Raw genomic sequence first — 17565 nt, 5'->3', positions numbered from 1 at the left:
GGAGAGAGATAGCACCTAAGTGCACATAGGACTGCAGCCTCACGAGTATTGGAAATGTAGCAATTAAATCGTGCAAGGGCTAAGAGAGTAAGATTTATTTTCTATAAAACACTAATATCCCACCTTGCAGCCTAAAATGCCTTCATGGTGGCTTCAGGACAAAAAAATGATTAGTTCCCGAAAGATATGTAGTTTAAATGAAATAGTGTTTGTGATCTTTCTCTCTGTGTTGTGAGTGAAATGCACAAGGACTGTGGGCAAAAATGCCTAGTCAGTTGATGCGTCTTTGAGCACATCCTTTAGCACATAATTCCACTGTATGCTGCAATCACCTCTTGCTTAAAAAGTGTTCCACTGACAAACTATTTCAAAAGACTCACTAGCCTATCAAGATGATTGACGTCAGTCTTTCCTGTGTGATTCAACTATAAAGAGATTGCGCCATAAAATCTAAGTCAAGGTATTTTAGATTGGGTGGATTGTAACTGGATTCTTATTTTATACTACTTCCTCCATTTGTTTGAATAGGAGAACACGGGGGGCGGGGGGGAGAGTGGTGACAAGTGCAAATACCCCAGAACAAATACTACACTGAAATGATGCTCTAACAGTATGGAAGCCCAAATTAAAATTCCAATTACTACCTCCAAATGTCAGCAGTTCGAATCCCCACAACGGGGTGAACTCCCCGTTGCTCTGTCCCAGCTTCTGCAAACCTAGCAGCTCAAAAGCACAACAGTGCAAGTAGATAAATAGGTACCGCTGTGGCAGGAAGGTAAACGACATTTGCATGTGCTCTAGCTTCCATCACAATATTCTGTTGCACCAGAAGCAGTTTAGTGATACTGGCCCCATGACCCGGAAAGCTGTCTGTGGACAAATACCAGCTCCCTCAGCCTGAAGCAAGATGAATGTCATACTCCATAGTCGCCTTTGACTGGACTTAACCATCCAGGGGTCCTTTACCTTCCTTTACCTTTTTACTATTAGTGTTTCAGGATTTGGGTCCTAGTTTAGGACTGTAATAGTTTGAGCAGCTGCCCTTCCTTAAATTACTTGGCATCTTGCGATCCTGAGCCCAGTAGCTAGAATGATATGCTCCTACCCCTATATTGTACCTATATGCCTTGCTGTGGGAAATTGTTTTCTAATGTGAACAGGGCACACCTTCAGTATCTCTTGTCTGTGTTGTCTTATACAGTTCTTCATGTCTGTGTTTCTTACTTTCCGTGTTTTGCAAAATTGGAATCCTTGAAGCTTTCCATTAAAAGCAAGCATAAAACTTTCTAGAGTGGTAAGCTTTTCTAGGAGGAATTGGGTCATATGAATGGTTCAAAATGCATCATGCTTTTTTAGAATCTTCAAGATATCGACTGTTGAAAATTAAATAGCCTTGGAATCAATGTTCCTTTTGATGTCATGTTCCCCAATGCTCCAGTCATTGTTTGGAGGATTAGCAATGAGCCCTGTCCATGTTCCTGCCTCCTGGCTTAATAGAACATTTCCCAGTTTGTCAAACCACTATTTGCTGTGACACCCAAACCAGCCAATTGTAGCCTGAGACATTCTTCCAAACCAGGATTACAAACCAGGGTTGTTATAGAGGACTAGAGAACACAATATTTGAATGCAGTCATTGACATTCTTCACTTCAAAGTGACCTAGTTTCTGTGGCTCCCACTGCACAGTGATTGTATTAAGTCACTGTGCCATAGAACAATGGATCATTTAAATCTAGTCCAATTCTCTCCCCCCACCACACACTTTCTTGACTAGGATCAACCTATCACAGTTGGTCAGGTCACCAACACTGGCTCATGACTACCTTGTACACATTACTGGATTGCCAGCAGGGCCAGAAGATACAGCAGAAGCAGTACAAAAGAGGAAGTGCATGATCCCTTTACTGGGGAAAATAAAATATTAGGAACCACTCCCCTGTGGATAATTCCCTCCCTTTCTTCTTCCCAGGAATAATCTACAGTTGTCAGGGAGTGGGGGAACGAAACACACCTTCAAGTATCAAGTACAATGTAAAGTGTTTATTGTGCTATAGACTGGTAGTTCCCAACCCCTTTGGCATGAAATTTACTTGGCATGGTGACCCACAGATTTATTGTTGCATGATTTTTGGACCTCAAGTCTTCGGCAGCCATCAATTTCATGCATTTTAATTGCAACTGAGAAAACACTATGCAACCCACAGCCCACTTGCAGTTCACAACAGACAGGTTAGGAAACACTGCAAAATATCGTACAGTATGTGATACAATTCACCAAATATGGTGTGGGTTTTCTGTTCAGAGGCATGTCTGTAATATAAAACAATATTGAATTAAAACAAACAAACATTTGGCCAGCCAAACATTCAAGTGCAAATCAAGCATTGCAACATGTTTTATGAATACACTTCTCTGTTAAAAATTCTTATCTTGAAATAAACAGCATGGGAATAAAATATTGCACAAGCACAGCTCCAAGTGGTGGAGAAATCCTTTTTGTTTCCCCTCCATCCCTGGTGGTCCTGTGCTTACTTTGCAACACAACAGAAAACACCTGAAAGTGTGGCAGTCTCAGGCTGCAGGAATTTAAGCACGGAGCAGGAAAATTCAGCTGTCTTGTTAAAGCCAGCTGGGTACATAGTGGTATGTAGTATTGTTACATGCCAAGTGTGTTTACAAGGTGTGTGAGGGTTACTGGAAAGATCACAACATGATGTGGATAAAGTGCCTCCACTCTACTACCTTAACTGTTGCCCAAATGTGAAGTGGACTCATTTTACACAGGCTCCAAGCAGCACACATTTTAGGTAGAAGCACTCAAAAAATTTGGACAGACATCAAGAAAACAAGAAGCTGGGCCAAAAATCATAATATTTTTAAAATATATATATTTAGTAGAGGGCCTTTTTTTGTTGTTAAAACACCTGCTACCCCTTTAAATTGCAAAGAAAATCAAGTGCCATTGAAACCAATGGAATCTAAGCGCACAATTAAAGCATTTAAGTTCCCAATGGACTTCAAAAGGAACAGCCAAGTTTCTACAGCTTCATGATCTACCCTTGCATGATGTCGGAGTCTGGTTGCTGGGGGGTTTTGTGTGCTTTTTTAATGAAAGTCAAGAGCAAAACAAATGACATAGAACTTGAAGGAAATATTGAAAGAAATAATAGAAGCACAAAATTAATTGCACAGAATGTGGCTCTGAATTAATTAGCTGGAACCACAGATTAAGATGACCAGGAGTTTTCTTTTCCAGCAGGGAAAGGGGTATGTCAGTTTACTGAAGTATTATTCTAGCAATCGGGCAAGTGTGAACCTCAACAGAAATTATGCAGAATATGGAGTAAGTTTTTAAATACTTCTTACAGATGTTTTACAGATATTTGCATCATCAGGTTGCAACCTTAAAAAAAAGGTTGTGCAGGCCTTGGGTTACACATCCAGAGAGCTAAGCAGGGAGGAGAGGGTTGGTCTGTTCTCCCAGCCAGCATGAGTGCTTGTTTTTTGCTTGCTCATTCAGTGAGACATCTGCTTGCAGGTAAGAAAGTGTGCTTATTGCAGTGTTTGGTAGCCTGATTGCTAGCTGAGCTGGGGTGTGAGCATGGTCCAGAACCTCCCTTGCTATAAGAACAGGTTCTGCCACAGGCAGTGGGGTCGTCCCCAAAGAGGATGACAGCAAATGGGGTTTTCATTGTGGGTCATCCATCACTGCCAGTCAGGATATGGAATTGTAGGCTAGGAACTGTGGGAGAAAGGCCTGTTACCCTTACCTGGGATGGTAGAGGGGGGAAGTCTGGCTTGACAGGGTTCCCTTAGAGTCAGAGACAGGGCGAGGACTTACCATCTTCCTCCTAACAGTGTGGGATTCACATGCTACTAGGTCTTAGTTTACTATCTGTGGTCCTAAAATGTGTCTGGGTGGGAAGGAAGCAGGAGGTTGCAAAGATGCTGCCCCAGTTTCAGTGGTGATGGGCAAGGGAAGATACAGTCAGAGAGGAAGGGCTGACTACCATTTGGGGTAGAGACATAGATATTTGGTCTCTGTTCTTTGTTACAGCTTTCCCACTCCTCGAGAAGGTACTGGTAGCTTATCCCCTGAGTCCTCTGGTTTGGTGGTGCTATTATTGAATGCCAGATTAGTCCATGATAAGACCATGCTCATCCATGACTTGACTGTGGATGAAAGGGGCTGATATGGCTTGCATTACTCAGACCTGGATGAGTGAGCTGTGTGGGACTGACCTTACTTATCTGTGCTCATCTGGGTGCTTAGTACAGTACCAGGCTGGGGAGGGGAGTGTTGATATTGTCCATAAAAGCACCATCTCATTTACCAGAAAATCTATTGACCTTGGAATGGGCCTAGGGAGAGAGATTGGGGATGCTGCTGGTCTACTGACTAGCCTGTTGCTCAGCCACATCTTTGATTGGGCTGGCCAATGTACATCTCTGAGATATTGCTGGGGGACCTCAGGGTTGATAGTCCTGGGTGAGTTCAATATCAATGCAGAGGCTGCCACTGGGCTGGGTCAAGACTTAATGGCCTCCATGACAATCATAGGGTGCACCTTTGATGTAGCCTTTGACCCAAGAGATATCAGGGATGGACCAAGGATAGAGGGCAGAAATACATTTGTTGGTAGCTTCATGGCAATGACGGAAGTAAATTTCATTAATATGACAGTGCTACAAAAGCTATCCTGAATTGGAACTGCACATCAAGCTATATCATGCATTGCAACAGTGTATCAAGCATAACAAATTTACAAATTACTAACAGAATATCAGTATGTACACCAATCCGGTTAAAAAGAAAGGACAAATGTTTTCTAGCCACCTGCAGTTAAAAAGTTCTCACCAGATGAAACCAACAGGATTTTTTGCAATATGAATTAAGGTCAAGCTTGAGGGGGAAAACTTGCTCATGTAATCATCTTGATAGGTTGGCAGAAATAAAGTAAAATAAATGGCAACTTACAGTGTCATAGTACGCATGGCTACCTGAAAGCAAGCTCCACTGAATTCATTGGCCCTTACTCTTGCATTAAGTCTGCAAAGGATTGCATCCTCAAAAGTTTATTTTAACTAAAGAATGCACAAAACATTCCTGTGAATGACCTTGTAATTATTTTAGGCACTACAGGAAAATATAATATTTAGAAAGGAGTCAGTGCGCTTTTAAATGAAAGCTGAAGGGGGGAAAAGATTTTATTGACAGATCTCCCAGAGTTGTGCATGCTGTAGATTTAAGTGCATCACACACCTAGCAGGTGCAGATTCTGCCAGTGAGATACACACAATGTTTTGTTACCTGGGTGCATCAAGATAACCAGGTGGCGTCTCTAGCTGAGCCAGCAGCTTCCTATATATAAATGCATACAGAAAGTGAGAAGAAGAAAAATATGTGTGTGTTTTAAATAAAAATGAGGGCATAGTTAGCTTTACAGAAATGAAAGGTAAGGAAGGATGGTTTCACAGCTGCTTGTAGATATGAAATCTATACTGCCTTATAAGTTCTTTCTTTTCGATGTAATTTTTTTTATTTTTTTGCTGTTGTTCAAGATGCTGCTATAAAGAGACCATTTAGCCTGTAATCCGACTGCCATTTACCTGGAAGTAAGCTCTACTGAATTCAGAGAGACTTGCTTCTGAGTAAACATGTACAATATTGTGCTGTTAGCTATTTATTTATTTAGACTTATCGTTCATCCCATCCCCGAGGCTAAGATGCAAATCTGCCACTTCAAAGACCCACCGCAACTGTGAAGTAACCAATTTTCACTAATCAATGCTTTATCCCATTCCTAGGTTGAGGGAGAAATAAATATCCCATGTTACAGGGATATTATATATCAAAGGAATTTCCTTTGCATAAAGACTGATGATCAAAATGCCATGGAAAAAGGATCCTGATTTGTTCCTTATACCTTCCCTACTGATCTGTCTTCTAACAGCTACTGCAGAAAATGAGTCTGGTGTTGCATGGAGATTTAAAAGGCTCTGTGGCAAAAATGGCTGATTATTTTCTGTTCAACTTTGGACCTTTGGTCGGAACATCTGGGACCAATGTGTGCAACTTCTTTAGTAGTGATATTATTTTCTTCTTAAATGCTTCTGATTACAGCAGTACCTTGGCTTACAAACACTTCGGGTTACAGACTTCGCTAACCCGGAAGTAGTACCTCGTGTTTCAAGCATGGACTTAACCTGCCCTACCTGGATATGTTGGGGACTGAATCTGGGACAATCTGCATGTAAAACATGCACTCTTAACATTCACCTATTGCTCGTTACCTAACATCCTTCCCATAAAATCCCTGGAGACAGCTTTTAAATGGTAAAAAGAAAAACAACCCCCCCAAGCTGTTTTTGGTGGCTGAATCGCAGCTCCTGAAATGGTACCAAATCACCACTCAAAAACAATAATTTAGAGAACTGGGCGGCCATTTCAATCCATTCAGCCATTAGGTTATGCTAATGGTCTCCTTACATTATTTATTGTTGTAGCATCCACACAGCATTGTTGTCATATATATTTATATCTCCCAACTATATCCTGCACACGCACACACACACAAAATCTGGTTTCTCCCCCTCTTAAAATCTGTTTTGTGCCAATTTCTCTTTCTAGTGTTGCAAACTAGGGGGGGAAAGACGATCAGTGGAACAAGGAACTTATTTTCTATCTAAAGGATGGATCCATGCCATCCTTCATTTCATTATTCACTGAGAGCATCTCTGACACAGACCTCCATAGGGCCGATGTGGCAACTACTAAGAACTGTGCTCTAAACATAAGCTCTTTTGTGAACCTAAGTCCTAGCTAGAGGCTTGAGGAGTGGTTCCACAAGTAATTAGCTCCTCAGCATCACTCCCTTGAGCTCCATGGGCTCCTCAGCATCACTCCCTTGAGAAATGTTGGGTGTGATGTACCAAACTTGATTGCGCTCCGCAAATCAGCTTGCTTTTGCTGATTACAGGCCTATTTGATGGAAACCCATAGTCTCTGTAAATTTACACTTTGTCCAAACAGAATCCTTCATTGGCACTCTGGAAAATGAACCTTGTCTTGCAATCACTGTTACACATTCTGTTTTTTGAATCCCGACACTTAAAAACAATTGGTGTCCAAGACCCTCCTAAGAGAAACTTACATCATTTGTGTCTTTCTGCTCAGTGTCGTTGTTGTTAGCTGGAGTGTGTTGTTGTATGAGTGCACCAGAATAGAAGACCTTGGTGACAACAACCAATAACTGCTGTAGTAGACTAGGGCTACATTGGCCAAAATGTGCCCACTAGGATGACCACACATTCTATAGTCCCCAATTAGCTGAATAAATCTCAGAGGCACAGAGGCTAGAATAAAGACTTGTTTGTTGCAAGAACATCTGTGTGGTTTGCTTCCAGATAACTGACGATGGGTATGGTGCACACTTAGCAGTTTTCTGTGCTTGCACGATGATCTAGAACCAGATTTCTGAAGCTTTCTACATGATTTGTTTGAACACCACGGGGACACAGTCTCCATTCTCGTAGTTCAGTTCTCCTGCTGCATATTCCACTCTTATATTGATGCCAATTGAATCTTTGCTATTCTCGGAATCTCACTAGCTTCATTGTGAAGAGATCTCAATTTTGTTTCCCCTTACCAGTTCGAAAAGCCTCTTCTCAGGTGTAAATGCTGATAACTTCATTCTGAAAAACAAAAAAAAATTCCTTCCAGTAGCACCTTAAAGACCAACTAAGTTAGTTCTTGGTATGAGCTTTCGTGTGCATACACACTTCTTCAGATAGGTATCTGAAGAAGTGTGCATGCACATGAAAGCTCATACCAAGAACTAACTTAGTTGGTCTTTAAGGTGCTACTGGAAGGAATTTTTTTTGTTTTGACTATGGCAGACCAACACGGCTACCTATCTGTAACTGGAACTTCATTCTGGATATGCAAATACTGAATCCTATCCTTGAAGGGACATATAGTCAATCATCTGGCTCCCACGTACAGCCTGGTGTTGGTCAATTGGGCCCCTCTTTGCACCATGTGCCCTATGGAACCTGATTCTATTCATGTGCTTCCCAGATGAAAATTAGTTATGAATGTTCTGTGGGGTTTCCAAAAGGGTCTACCTCCAGATATAGTTCTTGCGTCTCAATCAATCGAGGTATGATCTCACTTTCCTTCTAACAATCACTACTTCATGTGATTGCTTTGTGATCTGACATTAGAAAAGTAATTAGAAACTACTGAAGTGGCTTTGTATATGCATGCTATTGAAATACCAATATCTCCACAAACTTTGCAAGATGCACGAGATCAATTGCACCTAGCTAAGACCTTAATAAGCTAAGACCTTAATAAGCACGGGTGGCGCTGTGGGTTAAACCACAAAGCCTAGGACTTGCCGATCAGAAGGTCGGCAGTTCAAATCCCCGCAACGGGGTGAGCTCCCATTGCTCGGTCCCTGCTCCTGCCAACCTAGCAGTTCGAAAGCACGTCAAAGTGCAAGTAGATAAATAGGTACTGCTCCAGCGGGAAGGTAAACGGTGTTTCCGTGCGCTGCTCTGGTTCGCCAGAAGTGGCTTAGTCATGCTGGCCACATGACCCGGAAGTTGTACACCGTCTCCCTCAACCAGTAAAGTGAGATGAGCGCCGCAACCCCAGAGTCGGCCATGACTGGACCTAATGGTCAGGGGTCCCTTTACCTTTACCTAAGACCTTAATAATTCTCACTGTCAGATGCCTCTGCTCATTAGTTGGTTGGTCACGATGAGAACAGGATTCAGTACTAGGTGGGCCACTGGCCTGACTGAGCAAGCTCTTCTTAACTTCTTATCTACTACTTTGGCAAAAGATGGGCAGCTATCTCCCCCCCCCCCCCGGAAACCACATTGTGGATGAGACACATAGATATATAAAGTATAGGAAAAACCATTATGTTGCCTGAATAGAAGAATTCCTGGTGAATACTGAAAATCTATTTTAAAATGCATCCAAAGATGAAAGTGAAAACTACCCATGGAAATCAATGGAGAAATCAAAAATTTCAATGTAAAAGGTGCTGAGCACAACCACAGCCGCATGACAACAGGCACAGAACTTGGAATGACCGCTGGAGAAAAAGGGAAAAGCTAGCATAGGAGGGTGGAATGAAGTGGTTTGAACCCTCAACAGAAACAACCGACGCTGAAACACTTTTCTCCCAGAGTACCACTTGCACAAACTATTTAAAAACTCTTAATGCCATCGCTGACATGTAGGGTTATTTGCAAATGTAAAGTACAATTAATTGCTGGCCCTTTTAGTTCATAATATTTAGGGCTGTGGGTTATTAGAGGTGTTTTTAATTGATTAACTGTTTTGCTATTAACTGATTAATGAGCCAATTAAAATAAATATGACAGTATCTCAATACAGGTGATATATTGAGGAAATTTCATCACATCAACATTCTTTCAACTAAGTATTCATAGTACATATTCAAGTATTTTTGCTGGTATAAAAAAGGCGCTGCTGACTCCACACACACCCCAACCTGCCCATCTCAAAATGCTTAAATGTGGGAGTCAGAGCACCGAACTAGACATTGCACTTAATGAAAAGTTGTTATTGTCATTGCTTTTAATGCAAACAGCAATACCAGCTAGGCAGATGACAATTAGTCTGATTGCAGCAGGCAGGGAGGGGCATTTAACCCTTTCCCCCCTCCTGTGGTCCTGAAGCTGGTATTTATATTTGGAAAAAATCTCACAATGGGAGACGTAGAGCTGTCTTCTACATTTAAGTGAACAGGAATGTATGAATGAGCACAGGATGATCATGCATGTACCAGCCAACATGTACCAGGAAAGAGTTGAACATAGATTGATTGCTATAATGCAATCCACTCTGAAACCCCCACTTTGTGGAAATATCTGCAGGATAAATCCAATAAAACATATATATTTAATGTGTAGTTAATGAAAACTGGCCTTTCTGTTCTCACCACCACCATCGTTAAAAGGGCCATTGTAAGTTTCTGCCCCAGTGCTTTGAATCTAACATGACCCGTGCTCTTCCCAGATGGTGAACAACATTTCAGAACTAAGGAAGTGGCACTTCCCCTCCTCCTGACTTTCAGAGGGTTCTTGCCTGAAAGAGGAAGAGAAGGATGGACAGAAAGCAGGGAGGGCAAGCAGCCAGAAGCAGTGGGCGAGAGGAGGCAAATGGGTGCAAGAGAGTCATACTGGTTATGTGGATAATAATCTCACTGAAAAATTATCTGCAAAATCACTTATAGTATCTAAGCTTATTATCTGTCACCACTAAGGTTTAAGTCCATTAAAAGAAAATTTACGGGCTTGTTTTTTAAATCTCTTTTGCAGAGAAAAATTGGTCACCTTGGTACAGTTATGCTGACAACACCTTGTATCTAGGTTTTTGCCATTGTGTTGGGTTTGTTAATGCATGGGTTGTAAATCTAACCCCATATGTTCCAGTAGTATGCTTCTTTTAAAAAAGAAGAAGCAAAAATGCCCACATGTATTATATTGAAGAGATACATTCATTTTATTAGACATTATCTGGACTATTCTCCCCTAGATGGATTTGAAAAGCAAATAGATGGGAGCTATCCACATTTCAACCTCAGCCTCTGCATTTGATAAGATCAGCTTTCCTATTATATCAAAATGCAAACCCTTCCAGAGCCAAGCTACTTCTTTTATTACAGAAAGAAAACAGTTTTTTTATATAAAAAATCTCCAATAAAAATGCAGACAGATGGTTACATTCCATCATTAACTTCAAAACAAAATAAAAATATTAACTTCTCCACTGCTACTAAACATACCAAGATGAATCCTGTGTCTGGTAGACAGACACTTCATCATAAGCTGAAAAGAACAATAATGTGCCCTTCTCTCTTTGTTATTATTTACTATTATTATTAAATACTAAGAGCTCAGAGGTATTAGGAGATAAGGAAAAAAGTATAAGCTAAACGGAGGAAGGCATCTGAGACCTGGAGCTTTCCACTGTTGGCATGATGAATCCACACTGACATTTCTCCCCCGCCTCCTTAAAAGCACTGAGGGACTGTTCAATATTAACAATAACAGCAACCTTTAACTCCACCCCCCAAAAAGAAAATATTTTGCCCAGGGTCATCTAGTCCAAACCCCTGCAAGGCAGGAATCTCAACTAAAATATCCATGACAGGTGGTCATCCAACCTCTGCTTTAAAACCTCCCCTTGGAGACCACCACCTTCCAAGGGAGACTGTTTCACTGTTGAACGGCTCTTCCCACCAGAAAGCTTTCTCCTGATGTTCAGTTGGGATCTTCTTGTTACTTGAAACTATTGGTTAGGGTCCTACCCTCCAAATCCTACCACAGTTTGGTGTCATCTGCAAGTTAGATGAGCACCCCTCAAAATCCCCTCATCCAAGTTGTTTATAAAGACGTTGAACAACAGGCCTAGGACAGAACACTGTGGCACCCCACTTGTTGCTTTCCCCCAGCATGATGAGGAACTATTAGTGAGCACTTTTGGGGTTCAGTCAGTCAGCCAGCTACAAAAGATACTCAACTGGATATTTTGTTTACTGATTCTGTAGAGGCCAAAGGCAATGGTTTTAGGTGGTATCCGACGGTGCTCTCTCCATTGATGGAAGATATCCATCAGAGGCATGCAGACAGAAACAATATTTGGCGATTCCTCTTCCCCCAATGCACCGCTTGAATCTATTTAGCAGGGTCTCCCAAACATCTGGAGAAGATTTAAGGAGAGGGAATAAGAGGGGGATACCTTCTCCAAAAGCCTTTCTATCCTCTACCTAAGGGAGGGATGGGAGACTGCAGTGGGAAGGGTACATCTCTGAAAACTGCCTCCCTCCCCTTTCTGCTGACTGATGCCTTCCATCAGCAGAGGAGACAACGCTGGATAGCACTCTCGTTTGAAGAAATTACACTTTCTAGATGCAACATGCTGGCTTCCTTGAACCTTATCCGCCTCTCTAATGGGATGCTATACATACATATACTCCTCTTAAGAGAGCTTATTCCATATTGTGTCTGTTATTACTGCAGCATTGAGGCTTGGGTTTAGGGATAAAGGAAAATAGAAAGTTGCCTTATGCTTAGCCATTGGTCCATCTAGCTCAGTTTCGGGCAACAGTTCTTCATGATTTTAGGTCAACTCTACCTGGAGATTCTGGAGGTGGAAGCTGGAACCTTTTGCACGCAAAGAAGATGTCCTATCACTGAGCCACCATTATTCTTGCCTGCATGGTAGTCAATGCAAATTGATAAATCAGTAACATTATCAGGAAAGATCCACTAACTTTCTGCTGCAATGTAGCCCACAGCTGTACATGCAATAAAGCCCATTTAGTAGGCTTCAGTGCAGCCATTATTTCTGTCCTTTTCTTTCCCCCCTTTTTTAATTTCAAGTTCTACACTCAGGATGCCACAAAGAGAATTACAGGTTAAGCTTCTGAACAACTGGAGAATGTGGCTCAGCAGGGGGGAATGCTATTCTTGGACATTAGAAGCAGCTGTGTTTATTTTCAGTGACCAGGATATTACTAAGGTAGTGTTTCTTTTCGATTCAGAGGGTCACATTTTTTCCAGAATACCCGTGTTCCTCTTAGCATTGAATTTCATTGTTATACTTCCGCAGCAGTGACAAAGGAGGCAAGGACCTCTTTGACACACTTCCAGGTGAGTTGTCCCACACCAGCTAATTATAATTATATTGCATATAAAACAGCACTTATTTCAATCAATTCAGCAAGTGTTGGTCTGATGCCTAACCCTCAAGTCAGTATGATCCACAGCCCTGATCCTATGCATGTTTACTCAGAAACAAGGCCCACAGAGTTCAGTTGGGCTTGTTTCCAAGTTAAATGCACACAGGGTCACAGTCTGCATCAATTTAAACCTGTACTTCGGTGTAATTAGTGTATAATCTGGAGTCAACAGCATCCAGGAAAAAAATAAAAGAAAACCTAGTACAGTCTAGGACAGGGCACTTATTAATCTTGATTTTACCTCTTTGGACGTTTTTACCAGGAAATTAGAGAAATAAACATCACACTAGCATGCCTATACAGGAATGCAGCCTGTTCAACTTCAACTTGATTTGCACCTATATGCTGAACCATTCACACAACCAGGAACGCCTTCATAAAAAGTGGTGTCAAAGATGGGAATAACAATACAGTCACAGCATTCCAGTCAGGACTCTGTCTGTGAACCTGTGCAGGACTCAGCATGGCCAAAAGGACTCTGAGTAATAGTCTATAACTTTAGCTGCTTCATTCTTTGACCAATTTGTGTCTTGCTTTTTCTATTTATGTATTTTGGTTCTGAGCTGTTAAAAAAATGAAGTCTCCTACATTTCAACACTGTCTTAAAAAAATATGCCAATGCAAAATGTGTACAAGCTTTGTACGGCAAAGGTTAACATAAGATGACTTATTTTTATTTATTATCAAATAATATGTAATGCTATTTATTATTAAATTAATTTCATTTCAATTTATTTATTTATTACTAAAAGTATCCCAGTTTTTGCTTCAGACTGTGGCACTCATGGCATCTTGCATCAACAAAATCATATATGTGTGTGTGTGTGTGTGTGTGTATGAATGAAAATATTTGCCTTTACGTGCAATCAAAGTTTAGAATCTGAACCTACTGACTGAATGAAGTAACCACAATTTGAGCAAGTAACAAAAACCTAACAGCATGTATCCATTGTAAACAACTGAAGATCCAGACTGTGCTACAAGTGAGACACCACCACCAAGTCTTGATGGGAGTAAATTTTACTTGCCATGAAATGGTGCAGCAGCTGTGGAGCTTTATTGTTCACCGGAGGGTCTCAAATGGCTTGCTGGAGACGCATGCCACTCTAACACAGACAGCTGTAGCCAAAACATGTGCCTTTGGCATGAGCCACAGGAGTGTGGTGAAGAACATCAACAAAGGATATCCTTGCAGTAGGCTTGGGAATCCAAACTGGAGATGATTTTAGAATATCCTCTATTGCCTGAAGGAGTGCAGCATAAGGGAGAGTGAGGACCAGGGTGTTGACTGGGCTTGGAAGACCCATGTGATGGGCTTCTCCCACATGGTTGGAAGGATGTTCAGATGCACTCCTCAGTGACATGGATTCACACCACAGGAAAGCAGCTCCTATCATTTCACAAATGAGGCCAAGTGTGGGGACCTGGTGAGACTCAAGTATCTTTGAGTGCCCCAACAGCCACCCACAGAAGCCAGAGATCTAAATTTGCGGTGCTTATGCATTCTTAGTCTCTACAGCTCTTGCTTGGATTCCTGTACATCCCAGAAGCCTAGGAAGAAGGAATTTAATGAGCTGCATAATGAGGCCCTCTGTGTCCTATAATGGATCAGGGGTTCGCTTGAGCATCCTATTTTGGACAGCAGCTTCCTCTAATTCCTCCAATTTCAGCCTCTTCCTGCAATTACTTTTTATCTGTTTCTAGAAAGCAGCCAATATGGAGCTGAGTATACCTCCAATGAGAGGTGGGCTGACTTCTGAGAAGACCCTGCTCCAAGTGGAGACCAGATGGAACACTGAGCAGCTTCTCTGGAAGATCTCAAAGCATCTGGGCGGCATTATATGACTCCATATCAATTGTATAGTATTACTGAGTACAGCTTCAAACATTTAGTAAAAGACTATATTATATATTAAATAATGTATAAATGCATAAAAATTGCACACACAGGATGGTTCGTAGAAGGCAATATTTCATAGACCAGGGGTAACCAACATTGCTGGACTCCCACTGCCATCAGCCCAATCATGAATGACAGGAATTTCCCCCCAGCAACATCTGGAGGGCACTACATTGACCAGCCACAATGCTCAACCCCATCATGTATGAGCAGAAAGTGCTTCCATATATAGCAGCATTGGTAGTTTTCATTTACAGGCAATATGTTCTACCACTCCCAACTTGCTCATTGGATCAGCTGCACTGTCTCATTCACCATACCATCTAACACTCCTAAAATATATTCTGTCCCGAAACAATGTAAAGGGGAGGAGTGAAGGGACCAAAGAGATATAAGAGAAAGGAATTTATCTTCTGAATTCCTTGCTTTTATTTGATTTAATGCTATCTCAATACAACATTTATGTGTTTTTATGTGCAGAGAGCAGGAAGGAGATTTGATAATAGGCAGAGATAACTTGCCACGAGAGCAAGAAGAAATCTACTTATTTGACTAATCAAAAAACATACTTAGTGATTTGTAACAGAAGAGTAAAATGAACTCTTGCGTCTCAAGAGGTCTGCAATATGATCTTCACAAAAGGTAGCTTGCCAATTTAATTGAGGTAGTAGTTATTTAATTTTTTTATAGATAGGTATAGCTTTCAATAAAACCACATATGCCTATAACACTGCAATGGCAGATGTGTCTCGATTATTAGAGGTGGGCTCTAGGGAATATATACAACCGATCTTGAAATCTGTAAGCAGCTGTTTGGAAGAGGGGGGTGAAACATTGCAACACACACACACGTTCCTTAAGTGCAGTAATGTTTTGTTATTTTACTGCAGGTGTATTACAGAGATGAAATTTAATAACTTATTGTATACAATACCAATAAAGCAGGAAAGATTCCAGGCCCTGATGTTCATGAATAAAGTACAAATTAAGAGACAGATAGTGTGAAATTGTGTGTGTGTGTGTGTGTGAGAGAGAGAGAGGGGGGGGGAATATTTGTCAGCTGATTGCTATTAATTTTAATGATGTGGTGCAAAGCAAGAGTTTGCAAAGGCTGATGATCACAGCACTCATCTACATCCAACAGTAAGCATGTGTGCAGCAGGGTGGGATGTGGGTAAAATAAAATAAAATAAATGACCTACCAGTGATCTGATTCAAGAGACACGAGTTAAAATCCCCAGCAACTATGAAAATCAGTGTGCAATGTGTGGCCAGCCACTGTACCTCACCCTAACAGTCCTCACAGGGGTGTTGTAAGGACAGAAATGTGGGACAGGAAAGAACGAGGGAAACCACCGCTAGCTCTTTAGAATATTTAAATGCAATATACAATTTTCAATAAAGCAAAAATCACTTTGGTACACTAACGGGATTTGCCAGAAGCTATTAATTGTTTGACATAACAATATCTTATTTGACTTAACAATATATTATTTATTGATTTCTGTTTAATTTATTTCTGATCCATATACTGTACATTTTATTTTATGGATTAATTGTGATATCGGCTGCCCTGGGAATTTGTTTTGTGACAGGCAGATAATAAATTAGTTTTAAAAATAAATGAAACCTACACAACTCATCAAATACCTCTTAAAGGCTACCAGTCGTGGTTTCACTAGTCTCACATAATTATTTCTGCCAGGACAGAAGCCTTATTCCGTTTTTGGGTCGGTAAATTAGAGGGAGGTCTACATGTTACACACATACATAGGAAACAGAAGCCCCAAACCTGCTTTTCCTAGAGGAGAGCAGCTTTGGGAGAAACGCAGAGTATCTGTCTAGTTGAAGTAGGCTACTGCCAACTTCCTTCTGAACATTAGAATACCTTCTCTCTTAAAGGGGACCCCTGACCATTAGGTCCAGTTGTGGCCGATTCGGGGGTTGCAGCGCTCATCTCACTTTATTGGCCGAGGGAGCCGGCGTACAGCTTCTGGGTCATGGGGCCAGCATGACTAAGATGCTTCTGGCAAACCAGAGCAGCACACGGAAATGCCGTTTACCTTCTCGCTGGAGTGGTACCTATTTATCTACTTGCAATTTGATGTGTTTTCAAACTGCTAGGTTGGCAGGAGCAGGGACCAAGCAACGGGAGCTCACCTCATCGCAGGGATTCGAACCACCGACTTTCTGATCGGCAAGTCCTAGGCTCTGTGGTTTAACCCACAGCGCCACCCACGTCCCTATCTTCTCTCTTACCAGAAGGTAATACTTTCCAGAAATCAAGTCAGAAGCTGGATTTGTTTAACCTCCATGTTTTACTTAAAAGCAACAAAATTCCTTATCTAATTCCTCAAATGTTAAATTAAACTGCAACTAAATTAAATATTAAATTAAACTGAGGTCAGCAAGTTCTTGCCGAGTGAACTGCAACTCTATTGAAATGTGTCAGGTTTCTATCATTGGCTTCAATGGAATGTGAACTGCACCATAGTTTACTGTGACCCTTTCCTTTCCTTGGGCATATCCATAGATATCATTGAGAGATGATTCTTGCACTTCCCTTCAGTTTTAATGATGGAACTTCCCCAGTTCTTCTTCAACATCTCTAAAGACAGTTAAGAATTTTCCATTAGTGGTTTCCTGGCCACAACGTCCATTGCAGTCCTGGTATTCTCCTCTCACTAAGAAAGAAGAATTTCACAACAAGGGTGGGTGAAAAGAAGGTTGGAGCCATTGAGTCCTTTCTTTACCATCCTAACAGCTTTCCTTTCCCTTGTTCCCTTTAGCATCAGAATTTGTATGGGACTGTGAAGGTTTTCTACCAGAAATTGTAACTGCCTGCTCTTTTAGAGAATTATAAGACATGGCTAGG

General features: G+C 41.3%; 1 protein-coding gene across 31 annotated transcripts in view; it reads right to left on the bottom strand.

The window, feature by feature from the left end:
• The window catches only part of TCF4 (transcription factor 4), a 338871-nt gene that overhangs the window by 143408 nt on the left and 177898 nt on the right, over positions 1-17565 (bottom strand). The window lies entirely within an intron of this gene.

The sequence above is a fragment of the Podarcis gaigeae genome, assembly GCF_964106915.1.
Source record: "Podarcis gaigeae genome assembly, chromosome: 11".
NCBI lineage: Eukaryota > Metazoa > Chordata > Lepidosauria > Squamata > Lacertidae > Podarcis > Podarcis gaigeae.
Note: the sequence above shows the minus strand (reverse complement) of the source record. Positions and strands in the feature narration are given on the sequence as shown.